Below are 13,787 nucleotides of genomic sequence, written 5' to 3'. Positions count from 1 at the left end.
AGCTGCATCCAAATGAGGTTGTTTGAGGTTGGTCTAGGCCTGTCTAGGCTTTAACTAATGGTGAATAAATCATTTTTCTGTAATCACTGCAGAGCCCAGGAAGAAAATGATCTGAACATGAAATATTTACAGTAATTGTTTCAGGTGTTGACTTTGGTTGAGCGTCACATATACACAAAGTGCAGACAGGTTCCTGCAGGTGCTCCGATGCATGTTTGTTATAGGAAGCAGATGTGTGGGGTGACATTTAGATGTACCAACTATCATATAAATAGCGAACAGATCAAGATAAACATTACTGAATATAACAATGAATAAATGTACTTATTTGTAAATTATTCAGTCAATGTTTTGCCACTGTAGTCTAAGCTTATCCTAATTATCATTCTTAGATTTATAAGTGATGCCAGCATCTAGGTAAATATTTGCTCCCATCTGTATAGTGAACAGGAACGTCAGGTGATCTCACAGAGTGCTCTGGGGTAGAAGGCTGTGTGACATCGTAGCCTAGGCTGTGACGTCACTGGAAAGGTGGAGTTAGATACCAATATACAGCAATATATGGTTGTATGAAGTGTTTCTGATGCTGAAACCACAATAATTAATGCAAAATGGGTGTCCTGAATATAAGTACAGTATATGTTCTGCTTGGAGTTATTACTGGCGCTCTTTCATATTTTACACCATGCCTATGAAGTCTTTGAGTTATGCAGGTTTTCCTATATGCAAAGAAAAATATAAATATATAGGTCAGGTGAATTTTAGAAGTGGCCAGGCAATGCCTCCTTCAAAAAAAAAAATCCCCTTTTCCCCCATTAATGTATAACTTTATTGCAGGGGTTCCCTGAGGTCGAAAATTGAACTTGCAGAGTTCCTCCAGGGTAAAAAAGGCTGATCTAGAACTAGAACATCATTCACTGGAGTGATCATGCTCCTAGGATATTTTATAATCGTTTATTTCTAGAAATCGGGTTCTTTCAAAAAACAAACAAACAAACAAAAAAAGTAAAAACACATTGGTTCATTTGCAATTAGCTTCTCTTCTGCGTTTTCTCCTAGGATATAATCTTTCATCTTCAGCACTTTGCAATGGAAAAAGTACCAAAAAGTTGGCGAAAGAGTACTATAAAAATTATTCTGAGTATTTTCTTGCTTGCTGGTGGCTTAAAAGGCATTTTATGACAAAGGGTTAACATATCACCTGGGAGAAAACTCAGGAGAAAAAGTGAATTGCCTATGGGCCCTTGTGTGTTGTAGCAATGAAGGGAAGTACATAGCCGCCCCCGGTGGTGAAGAGGTCAGTGTGACAGATATACAATAACGCCCCTATGTGTGATAAATAATGCAGCAGTAGATATAGAAAGAGACACATAGTGTGCAGCAGTGTCACTCCTATAGTCAGTGGCCGCCAGCAATGCACATGTTCAGCTCACAGGTGCTATAAGAAGTACAATGCCTTTCACACTAGGAAAATAACAGATGAGCATCCGATGGACAGAGTGGTGGCTGGTGGTAACGCAGTCTTGTCTTTATTTGTACTTTTAGAGTCTCTGGTTTGAAGTTCACTCAGGCTACTAAATGTATGGCGTTCCGATGATCACGTCCTGCTCTGGTTTACTTCAGCAGCCTGTGCGCGATCTCCCGCAAAACAGAGCCCCAGGACTTGACGCCAATTGGCGATAGGTGGTCCTGGGGCTGCCGCAGCGGTCACGCCCGTAGCCGTAGAGAGGTCTTGAAGTTGTTAAAATACTGGTATGTTACGTGTCTTTTCCCATTTAAAATGATATCATACATGCCATATTTCATCACTAGTTGAGAATGTGGCATACCGTTATCACCAGCTTGTGCGTTTGTAGCGATTGGATGCGGTCGCTATGGCGCACAGTGTGGGTAGCCCAGTGCTGTACAAATACATTGCTAGGCAACAGCACAGCGATGAACATGTACAGTGTTGGGCTCCGGAGCTGTCGCCTTAACAATCATGTCCTATCGTTATGGGCAGCAGCCATTACAGGTGCCCACTAATCTTAGGGCTAACTATAGGTGACACAAGGGGTTAGTTAGGTAGCAACTGCTGGCTGCCTAACCCACCTTAAGGACCAGAAGTTTTTGCATGGGAGGGGGGGGGCGTGCGTTTTGGGGGACAGGTAGTTTGATCCCTAGTGCTGCTTGCTGGGTATGGTGTCCCCCCTGTAGCCGTGTGTCCCCCCTGTAGCCCGCAGCCTTCACTTACCTTCCAGGTTCCATCGATGAGCCGCAGTGGACCCCTCTGTCCGGCCGGCATCTCTGCTCCTACTGCCGCTCAGCTCCAGGTCGTGGCTTCATGACATAATCCAGCCGGGACCCGGCGCTGACGTCAGACAGAGCAGAGATGCCGGCCAGAGCGGAGGGGGCACCGATCGTCGGGGGAACGGCAGGGAGGTAAGTGGATCCTCTTCTTCCCCCCCCTACCGCCGCAGCTGTCACAGTAATCACTATGGTCCACCAGCGATCGTAGTGATCACGTGATCAGCAGCCATACGCGATGGCTGCTGATCACTGAGGGGAGATGTCAGCTGTCATATGACAGCTTAATCTCCCCTCTCGGGTGCGCATGATCGCGTCGAGAGCGGAAACGGCGGGTGTCGTAGATCCTATGCCGCATCAGGCTAGAACAGCCACAAGTGCGCCATAGGATCTCCTATGGGCGGTCCCCAAAAGGTAAAGGGGGACACTGTCACTTTAATGTATGAAGGAGTGAGCACTTATGAAAGAGCACTCATTCACTGTTGAATTCACGAGCGTGCACAAGCATGTGCACGCACGCACGGGACCGACAGGGGCGCGCACAAGTGAAAATGTTCATGGCTGTTTAACTGCAAGACGTTTATTTCAGTTCTGTACGTGAGGGTCATTTTATTTGCACTCACACTAGTTTCTTTTATTCACCCATCTGTATAAGTGGAAATCACCAGAACCGGAGGTTTCCACTGAAAGAGATCATGTAGTTAGGGAAGATCAATGAGATGCAAATCATTTCTCTTTGCATTCAAAACTCATGTAAATTATATGTAGCTTGAAAGTGGACCAATCAGAATAACTTCCTGTCAGTTTTTATTGGTCCAAGTTAAAGCTGCATAATAATGACATGACATTTAAATGCAAAGGGAAGTGATTTGCACCTCATTGATTATCCCTGCATGTAAGCTTTGAATTGTGTTCATGTGGTGTGAGCTGGGATTTAAAGGGAACCAGAGATGAACGTTTCACACAAAATAAACATATCAGTCGATAGCTTGTAAAGAATAAATGCTCTACCTGATAATGTCGCCACTCTGGTGTGCCTTCTTTAGTGTTTTTTATCCATAAAATCCAATATGGCCGCCAGCTCATATCCCTTCTGCTTCCGGGTTATGAGTTGTTCTGGATGTGCTGTCTAGGCTATATGAGAAAGGCTGCTGCAGCCTTTCATCTGTGTGCTTTCATTTTGGTATGATGTGCAGCTGCCTGTAGAAGGTGTCTCTCATAGGAATAAAACTGCAGTCATCATCATTATCTATCATCATTATCTATGCAGAGTGCACACAGAGCACACAGATCATATTGCAGCCACACTTGTCGGTCTCAGAGGTTCTCTCTCAGCAGAAGCAGCCCCTCCCATGTCATCAGAGCTCTCAGTATGCAAAGCAGCAAAGCTGAGCCAGGAGGGGGCAGGCTTTGGCTTGAAAAGACTCCACAGAAGAGTGACTCAGCTATAATGTTACCAGGTCAAACCTAGACTGAAGACGCAGTCGGGGATTCTTATCACAGCTGATAACGGACTAATTAAGCAGATAAGAATGAAACTAAAAGGGTAGGTGTTTACTGTCATGCTTCCACTGATAAATGTAGTAAAATACATGAGGGTGGTTCTCATGGAATAGTTAGTAAATCTTGCACAAAACAACACTGACAATCTTTGCCTTACCTGCTGACGATCAAAGATTAACTATAGCATCTTCTAGACTCTAGAGCCTATAAATGGCATTTCTCCTGCCTTCTATTAGATATTCCAGTCATCTGTGAAAGCAAATATATGGAAGATTGTAATAGATTGTTCAGATTATAATGTTCCTTCACTTTACTGAACAGTACCAGGTATAGTAATAGTAAACAGTGCACACCTTCTGTAGTACCCTATGGACGAAATTCAGCACAACGAACACATTAGTACTAGGACTGATTCAATTCTTGTTTTCTACTAAGTTTCTTTAAAGGAGATCATTTTCATGCTGTTTAAAATAAGTTTTCAGCACTTTTCAACTGAAAAAGTACCAAAAAAGTAGGTGAAAAAGTACTGTCAAAATTATTCTGAGTATTTTCTTGCCAGTGGGGTATAAGGCATTTTATTATAAGGTGTAAAAATATAACCTAGGAGAAAACTTCAGAGAAAAAGTGAATTGAATCAGAGCCATTGTCTTCTCTTTGACATAAGTGCAAGGTACAAGTGGATATTTCTCACTATACTGTACATATTTCAAAAATAGTAAGGTTCATGATAATTAACACCTAAGTTTAGGCTTGCGTTTTGTTGTATTTATTCCAGTTCCAAACATAGTATTATCTTCATTATTATTGATTTCTCTCTATGATGATAGGCTTGCTATACACCAGCGGTTCTGGATGCTAGCCTGGCTTACATGGGCAAAAAGAGATAATTTGCATATTCAGTAGTGGTGCATTGTGGGTAACCACAAATGTTCACTTATAGCTGAATTATTGCAAATTTCCTTCTGTTTTAAGGCAGCAAATTACACGAAGCATTGCTTTTTAGTAGGAGGGCTTTCCGGTCTCTTTTAGCCCCCTATACAATCCTAGTGGTTTCGGTCACCCCGAGCTGGTTGGTTACTCTGTTGTATCTATGGTGATAGTAACACTACATATTTGTTCCTCTGATATGACTTCCATTGGTTACAATGTACAGTAATCATCTTTCAAAAACACAACAAAAATGATGAACATCTGAACTCCCATAGTTACATAGTTACATAGTTACATAGTTATTTTGGTTGAAAAAAGACATACGTCCATCGAGTTCAACCAGTATAAAGTACAACACCAGCCTGCTCCCTCACATATCCCTGTTGATCCAGAGGAAGGCGAAAAAACCCTTACAAGGCATGGTCCAATTAGCCCCTAAAGGGAAAAATTCCTTCCCGACTCCAGATGGCAATCAGATAAAATCCCTGGATCAACATCATTAGGCATTACCTAGTAATTGTAGCCATGGATGTCTTTCAACGCAAGGAAAGCATCTAAGCCCCCTTTAAATGCTTCATTTCTGAAGGCAGAACATTTATTAGGTGTAGCAGAAATCCTGAAGGGAACAGTATCTGTCTGCAGAGTCTGCAGGTGTTTTTTATGTGTGTTGTAGAGTTTTATTTGGATGGTACCACATTTTGTGCATTGTATTTTGGAATGTTCTCTTTTATTACTTAACTTATTGGTCCTGTGGCAGTATATCTATGCCCCTTGAGATCTCAACTAAGCCTCAGGGGCTTAGATATTCACTGATCTAAGTGCCTGTGATCAATGACCATAGCATTCAATGAGATGCCGTGGTCATTGACAAAGTAACACATACTCACATTATTTCCAGTTAACCTATTAAAGAGACACTGAAGCGAAAAAAAAATTATGATATTATGATTTGTATGTGTAGCACAGCTAAGAAATAAAACATTAAGATCAGATACATCAGTCTAATTGTTTCCAGTACAGGAAGAGTTGAGAAACTCCAGTTGTTATCTCTATGCAAACAAGCCATTAAGCTCTCCGACTAAGTTATGCTGGGAATACACGTTTCGTTTTTGCCTTCGTTTTAGCCTTCGTTTCGATTGTGCCTTTTCTCCTTTTCGTTCCCGAAATAATCGAACGTACGGTTAATATCACCACCCAGGGTTTCGTTTTTTTTTTCCGATTCTGATGGTTTCGTTTTCCCAATAATCGAAGGCTGCAAAGAAACGAAACGAAAATCCCTTTTTACAGGGACGGACTAACATAAACGAATATATAATCGATCTGAACAGCCATCAAGCCAACCAATGGCTCGATTAGATGGATAAAGAGAGATAATATCAAACATGTTCGATCACTAGTCGTTCGTTTTTGGGGTCTATTAATCGAAACTATAATGAGATTATGACTATTTTGACATACGTTTTCAACACTCGATTCGTTTACTGAACGAATCGAAGGCTAAAACGAAGGCAAAAACGAAACGTGTATTCCCAGCATTAGTCCTGGAGAGGGGTGTTATCTGACTTTTATTATCTCAACTGTTCCTGGACTATTTACTTTTCCTCTGCTAGAGGAGAGGTCATTACTTCACAGACTGCTCTGAAAGACTCATTTTGAATGCTGAGTGTTGTGTAATCTGCACATATTATAGAATAATGCAATGTTAGAAAAAACACTATATACCTGAAAACAAAAGTATGAGAATATTTTCTTTGCTGCTAATCTTCTACTAATTATTCATAGTACACAACCAATTCATTAAATCATATTTTTTTTTCCGCTTCAGTGTCTCTTTAACAGTATGCACAGGAAGAAAAGTGTGAGGACATCTTATGGCCAAATAGTAAAATGACACCTACATACCGTATATTCTGGCATATAAGACGACTGGGCGTATAAGACAACCTCCCAACTTTTCCAGTTAAAGAGTTTAGGATATACTCGCCGTATAAGACTATCCCTCTTCCAACGCACATCAAATAAAAATTAAAAAAAAATCATATACTGGTGCTATGTATGAACAGATACTGGGACTGTACTGTATGTGGTACCCAGTATATAACAGTATACAGGTGATTGACTGGTTGGATTGGTCAACTCTCCCTCTCCACAAGCGAATTGGTCAGCTCTCCTTGTCTACCTGTTTATCAGAGCGGTATGGAAGAATAGATTGCGCTGTGCCCATAAAATACACCTCTTTCACCCTTCTGGCCCACCCTTGTATCCTATTTACCTCCTCCTCCACCTCTCAGATTTCGCACATGTGTACGTGCGCCGCTTCACTACAATCCTCAGCAGCGAGATATGAGAGGCGGTAACAGGATAGGGCATATCACCCGGCATCAATGACACCCAGCGTATAAGATGACCCCTGACTTTTCAGAAGATTTTTAAGGGTTAAAAAGTCTTATACGCCAGAATATACAACACTTTTTTTTTTAATAGAAATACACACATACACCATTAAAATTAACCCCTTACCTCCTCCACTCTCCCATATAGTTACACAAATAAAACATTTGCATATTTAAAAAAAATAACAAAAAAAATACATAGTTACTTTACAGGCTCAAGTTTTTTAATATGTATGTCATGAGGGTATATTACTGTTATTTTTGCAAATATGGGCTTGTAATTAGTCTGATGCAAAATTGAAAAATACGCTTATTTCCAAATAAAATTATGTTGCTATACATTGTACTAGGGGCATATTTTAAATGTTGTAATAACCAGGACAAATGGGCAAATAAATGTGTGGGTTTTATGGACAGTAAAAAAATATTTTAAAACTATAATGGCCAAAAACGTTTTATTCCCGCTAACATGCATTTAGAATCAAATAATTCTTAGCAAAATGTACCACCCAAAGAAAGCCTAATTGATGGCAAAAAAATGAGATATAGATAATTTTGTTGAGATAAGTAGTGATAAAGCTACTGGCAAATGAGTGGGCTGAGCGTTGAAATGTGAAAATTGCTCTGGTCCATAAGGCAAAAAAACTCTCAGTGGTGAAGTGGTTAACTTGCAGAGTTTGCAAAACTGATTCCCTGTGTGAAGATCTGATGCAGCCTGGTAAAAAAAACAAAAAAACAAAGTCTTTAAATTGCCCAAACTCCAGTCAATGTCAATGAGACAAAGACAGAGGTGAATTAGAGGGTTAGTGTGAGGTGAGCATTTGATCCTCAGGCGCTGCTATCGGCGGAAGTGTGTGCGCCCATTCAAATATTGGAATGAAGGAAAAGTTAACTTCTTTACAAAAAAATAATAAAAAAAGACAGTTAAGGTTAACTGTGTGGGGAGGGCGGGGGGGGGGGGGGGGGAGGGGGGTAAAGTGGTTAAAAGACAACTGAACTGAGTGAGATATGGAGGCTGCCTTATTTCCTTTTAAACAATACCAGTTGCCTGGCAGCCCTGCTGGTCTATTTGGCTGCAGTAGTGTCTGAATAACACTAGGAACAAGCATGCAGCTAATCTTGTCAGATCTTGAGATCTGACAATAATGGCAGAAACACCTGATATACTGCATGCTTTTTCAGGGCCTACGGCTAAAAGTATTAGAGGCAGATGTTCAGCAAGATAGCCAGGTAACTGGCATTGTTTAAAAGAAAATAAATATGGCAGCCTCCATATCCTTCTAGATACAGTTGTCCATTAAGGATAGCTATGAGCGTAGGTGGTTAAGGTTAGGCATCAGTAGCGGGAGAGTTCAGTGTGGTACTGTTGAGCTAATAAATGCCGGAAAAAACCTGTTTCGGCTTCACCGGGTGCCTTGAGCTAGTGTGAGAAGGAGTTTAGGTAAAGTGATAGATCTGTAGTGATAGTGACAGTGGTCAAGTGATAATAGAATATTGGTAAAATAACAATATTCCGCTATTGGCATTAGCCAGCGCCTAACAGTAGAATATCAATAATTTAAAGCCTGGTGTTCAAATTTGTAGACGCTCTTCATCAATGTACTCCAATATCATGCTGATGACACAAAGTTGATGCAAAATTTAAGTAATACCTGCAATTGATTGGTCCATTGCTAATCTGCATACATTTGCATAAAATTGGCTAAATATTGTATGAACCCAGAATTGTAAGCATCTCATTCACCATGCCTCGTTACTGTAGGTTGGGAGGACAGAGGCGTAAAGGTAGCTATACATGATTTTTCTCATTGATATCCACATGATTTGATCGAATCTGCTAGAAATTTGTGCTGCAAACGATTGCCAAACATTTATTTCCCAGCCCAAATAGATAGATTCGGTGGATCGCATAGGATGAAAAATGTTAGTGAATTGGCAGCAGGTCAGGAGCGCATCACTAGTGCAGTTCCACCCATTGAAGCTACTCTCCCCTCTTTGTGGCATGAAAGGAGGAGAAACCGAGAGCCCAAAATAGTGTAGTATATAAGTAAAACCAGGCAACCACCGTACAGGCAGGTGGGGAGATTCAGACCTGTCCCCACTCAGGATTAAGAAGTCGCTCTCTGTAGATTGGAAGGAAGGGGGTATCTATCACCCCTCCACCAGGGGTGGACACAAGTATCACAGAAAGTGAACAAAGGCGCCAAAAGGATAAAATATGCTAAAAACTTTAAAATTGTTAGGGAGGCAGTGGTGGACCTACCTCCCCGAGGCAGACATGAAACTGTCAGTTTTCAAAAAGCATAGATTTATTAACATACTCCAAAAACAGCTCTGCAGACTCATGACCGTGTTGCATCATTACACATTCCATTGTAACATCATATACATTCCTATATTAATCTGAAATATTTCATCTGATTTACAACACGGTCATGAGTCTGATATATACATCTTTGTCTCTGGTTTGCAGTAAAATACTCCTTTGTTTATTGCCTGATGAAGCAGGACTGTACCTGCGAAACGCGTTGCAGAGCTGTTTTTGGAGTATGTTAATAAATCTATGCTTTTTGAAAACTGACAGTTTCATGTCTGCCTCGGGGAGGTAGGTCCATCACTGCCTCCAAAGCAATTTTAAAGTTTTTAACATATTTTATCCTGTTGGCGCCGCTGTTCTCTTTTTGCAAACTTTGTAGCGCAGTTCTGTTTTTTCCCCCTCTCCCTGCTGGCTGCTTCTTCCTCTCTTCACTTTTGGTTCCCAGGCGTCTGTGTGATGTCCCAAATGCTAGAGGCCTCTAGTGATCACCTAAGGTACGTGCCACAGTGCCCCTAGTGTCTGTCCTCTGCATTACATCACGCAAACAGCAGCCGACGGGGAGAGCAGAAGCCGGGACCATGCGGCAGACAATAGTTGGCTACACTGTACATCCCTGGGGGAGGACTGGGAGACTCGGCAGGCGCACACAGATATTCAAAGATTTCATGCACAAATGGATTGAAGATCTGTATGTTGTGTGTGGAGGAATTGGATCAGATAATGACCAGAGAGGGATCTATCTGTTGGCCACATTGACCAGTGTATGGCAAACTGCAACTGCTAAGCTGGAAGCAGACATGAGATATTCTTTGCTTAAGTCCAGGGCGGTTCAAGGTCCTGATTTGATGCTCCAGTACTTCCACCCTCATCTCTGCCCCCTCAACATTACACCATGATACTCAGAGATCGATAAACAGGAATGGATTGCAGGGTGGGCCTGCCAGAGCAAGGTTAATGATATTTACTTGAGATTCTGGACACTCCGCAAGATAAACAAAGAGGTGTGTGACGACAACTCACTAACTTTTCATGGCAGTTGTGAGAGACATTAATTTTACAGGCATAACAATTTGGGCTTGACCCCTCATTGGAAAATAAATACAGTAAGTTTTTTTTTTTTTTTTTTACTTTTGAACTACAGTAGGTGTGGAGTTTTTTTGTTTTTGTTTTTTAGTGAGACTCTACTTTGTCAAAAATAAAGCAATCTTTTGAAGTTCTTGCCTGTATATTTTTATTATTTAGGCCTTGTTCACACTTGTTAGAATCATCGCACATATAATGTATTTCAATAGCATCGCCTTTTTCACAATTTTTTCTTTCTGTGTTTGAAAAATTGCATTTTGCGTGAAAAATCACATGCAGTCTTGTAGTTAAAATTATTACATACATTATCATGTAAATTAACTTCAATTGGTTTGCACAGAAAAAAAAATCTCTATCTCAAAATTTGCATGCACACGCACAAATCACAAACTGCAAAGGTAGAAAATAACTGAAAAATCACAACAACTGTAAAATCGCAACAGCGCTACGATTTACATGTAAATTGCGATGCTAACTTTCCATCATCGCGTTTCGTTGTTTCCAAAATCGCAATCGTAGTGCTGCATGATTTTTGGTGTGATCGCGCTCCGCTCCTGGTGGTTCGCGGCACAATTGCAGCAAGTGGAAAATGAAGGTTGCGTGATCACATCACAGTGCGATTTTGCATGCGATTGCGTTTCTTCATGGAAAGGCAGCCTTACAGACATTACTTCACGTACTTTGCTTGCCACTCTGCACTGATCCTAAAAGAGGCCATTAGAGTCAGAGCTGTTGCCATTGACACATTAAGACGTCCTTATTTTTATCTGCATGTTGCGAATTGCGTTTCAGCAATACGCAGTGTACACGATCCACAGGGACTTTAGAAGTGCATAGACTGTGATGTAAGTTCTATGCATTCCTGCGCATTATAAGTGAATGGGATTGCAAATACAGCGGGAAGAATTGTATTGTAACATAGTGCCACGCATCATCACGACCACCTGCGTTGCAGGCAGAGTGCAGATGGAACTGAGGCCTTAGGCTCATCATTTGGTCCCACCAACATTATGTTGTAACCACCCTCTCGTTTCCCATGATGCAATGCAGTTATTCTATGTGTTAGCAGCACACCACGTGCTTCTGCTTCATATCTACAGCCATATTCGCCATTTCCCACAAGTACAGCAACTCAATGTCTGGCCCCAATCCTCCCAAGGTCTTCATACAGCCCTGCCTGGGAGAGGGAATGTATACTGCTGGACACACAGTCCATTGTCAGTCCTCCCTACTGACCAGAATCCGGACAACTGGGCACCTGTGGCTAATGGACTATTTGGACGCTCTAAAGGCGCTAATGCAAAATATCGGTTATTAGACGCCAAAGAAGAAATTTAGGCTCCCAATAAACAGTGGGGGCTGGGCTCATCCAACCAAAATTTTTTGATTTGAGAATTAGAGTTTTGATAAATAACGTTTTGAAGTTCGTTTTGAGAAATATATTGTAAATTATCGTTTTGAACTTTATCTTAGAAATGTATCGCTTTTTGTACTAACAATATTTGCAGCGGAGAAAGGGGGTTTTAAGGTTAGGTGTCACGAACGGGTGTTTAACGTTTAGGCACAACTGGGGGGGTCTTAGGGATAGGCACCACCAGGGGGGTGTTAGGATTAAGCATGGGGGGGTTAGGATTAGGCATGGGGGTTTTAGGGTTGGCACCACCGGGGTGGGGGGTGTTGGTTTAAGGGTTAGGCACCACTGGGGGTCTTAGGGATAGGCACTACCAGGGGAGGAGGTCTTAGGATTAGGCATGGAGTTTCTTAGGGTTAGGTACCACCAGGGGTGGGTTAGGATAAGGCTCAAGGGGGTTCTTAGGGCTAGGCACTACCAGGGGGTGTCTTAGGGCTAGGCACCACCAGGGGGGGTTTAAGGGTTAGGGACCACCAGGGGGTGTCTTAAGGTTAGGCATGGGGGGATCTTAGGGTTAGGCACCACCAGGAGGGTCTCAGGATTAGGCACCACCAGGGGGGGGGGGGTTTAGGATTAGGCATGGGGAGTTCTTAGGGTTAGGCACCACCGAGGAGGAGGTTAAGGGTTAGGCACCACCAGGGGGGGTCTTAGGGTTAGGCACCACCAGGGGTGGGTCTTAGGGTTAGGCATGGGGGGTCTTAGGGTTAGGCACCACCAGGAGTGTGTTACGATAAGGAACAGGGGGTGGAGTCTTAGGGTTAGGCATGGGGGGGGGGTCTTAGGGCTAGGCAGCACTACCAGAGGGTATCTTAGGGCTAGGCACCACCAGGTGTGCGTGTGTGTGTGGGGGGGGGGGGGGAGGTTAGGGTTAGGCATTGGTAGAAGGAGGGTTCTATGTGACAGAAGGGTTAGGTTTAGTTGTAGTAAAATATCTGTAATATTTACCAATGTGTTACTATGCTTATTAAGACTAAATATATTTTAGTTTTCACTGTTATAGATGATATTTTGCGATTTTATTACCATTATTTTAACATAAAGATGAAGAAACTATAAAAAATATTGTTATAGACAATATCTTAAAATGTTGGCTATACCCGGCGCCCTCATTTGATGTATGCCTACTGACCTGCAATGCTGTGCTGTGATGATATAGATGTGAGCGTAAAGGCTAGCGTTACACCTATGGATTTAATGGTTTAAACATCGCTGAATATGTGTGGTTCCTGGGTATTGTCATGTGACTATCTCCGCCACTTTCTCATACTAACCTCTTATACACAACACTGTAGGGCAGCACGGTGGTGCAGTGGTTAGCACTCTCGCCTTGCAGCGCTCCGGTTCAAATCCAAGCCAGGTCAACATCTGCAGGGAGTTTATATTTTCTCCCCGTGTCTGTGTGGGTTTCCCCCGGGCACACCGGTTATCTCCCACATCCCAAAAACATACAGATAAGTTAACTGGCTTCCCTCTAAATTGGATTGTGAGCCCCTACAAAAAATAAAACGCTATCCAACTGTGCAGATTTAAAAACTAAATCAGAGTAAAATATGTATTCATAATAAGTGTAAAAATCTGCCCCAGTTACCTCAACACACCCTTAGACTTCAAAAAATGCTGCATTCTGTGAAATGTGATCTTCTGTAAGGAATACAGCCCAACCTGTTCTGTCCCTCAGCTAGCGAGTGTGTTCAGAGCATGGCGGAGGCTGGAGAGCAGCTAATAACACAAATCATACAGTATTTAATTCCACATACAGTACTGCGCACTCCACCTTCTGATTATAGCCTGCAAATCCATAAACTGCTCCATATACAGGAGCGTAATACTGCAATCACAATTCAACCTTCAATTGAAACCATCC

The 13,787-nt window shown here is 42.0% G+C and overlaps 1 protein-coding gene and 1 long non-coding RNA gene across 5 annotated transcripts in view; one reads left to right on the top strand and one right to left on the bottom strand.

Moving 5' to 3' along the window:
* Positions 1 to 13,787, bottom strand: part of LOC137541790 (uncharacterized) — a 318,006-nt gene that overhangs the window by 170,724 nt on the left and 133,495 nt on the right. For both annotated transcript variants that reach the window (XR_011025269.1, XR_011025268.1), the window contains exon 3: positions 3,947 to 4,038. This is a non-coding gene — a long non-coding RNA (uncharacterized lncRNA). The remainder of the gene's footprint in view (positions 1 to 3,946; positions 4,039 to 13,787) is intronic.
* LOC137541786 (cadherin-like protein 26) overlaps positions 1 to 13,787 on the top strand; it is a 136,024-nt gene that overhangs the window by 21,025 nt on the left and 101,212 nt on the right. The window lies entirely within an intron of this gene.

This window comes from Hyperolius riggenbachi, chromosome 12, assembly GCF_040937935.1.
Source record: "Hyperolius riggenbachi isolate aHypRig1 chromosome 12, aHypRig1.pri, whole genome shotgun sequence".
NCBI lineage: Eukaryota > Metazoa > Chordata > Amphibia > Anura > Hyperoliidae > Hyperolius > Hyperolius riggenbachi.
The sequence above is the reverse complement of the archived record's forward strand: the minus strand, read 5'-3'. Positions and strand labels throughout refer to the sequence as shown.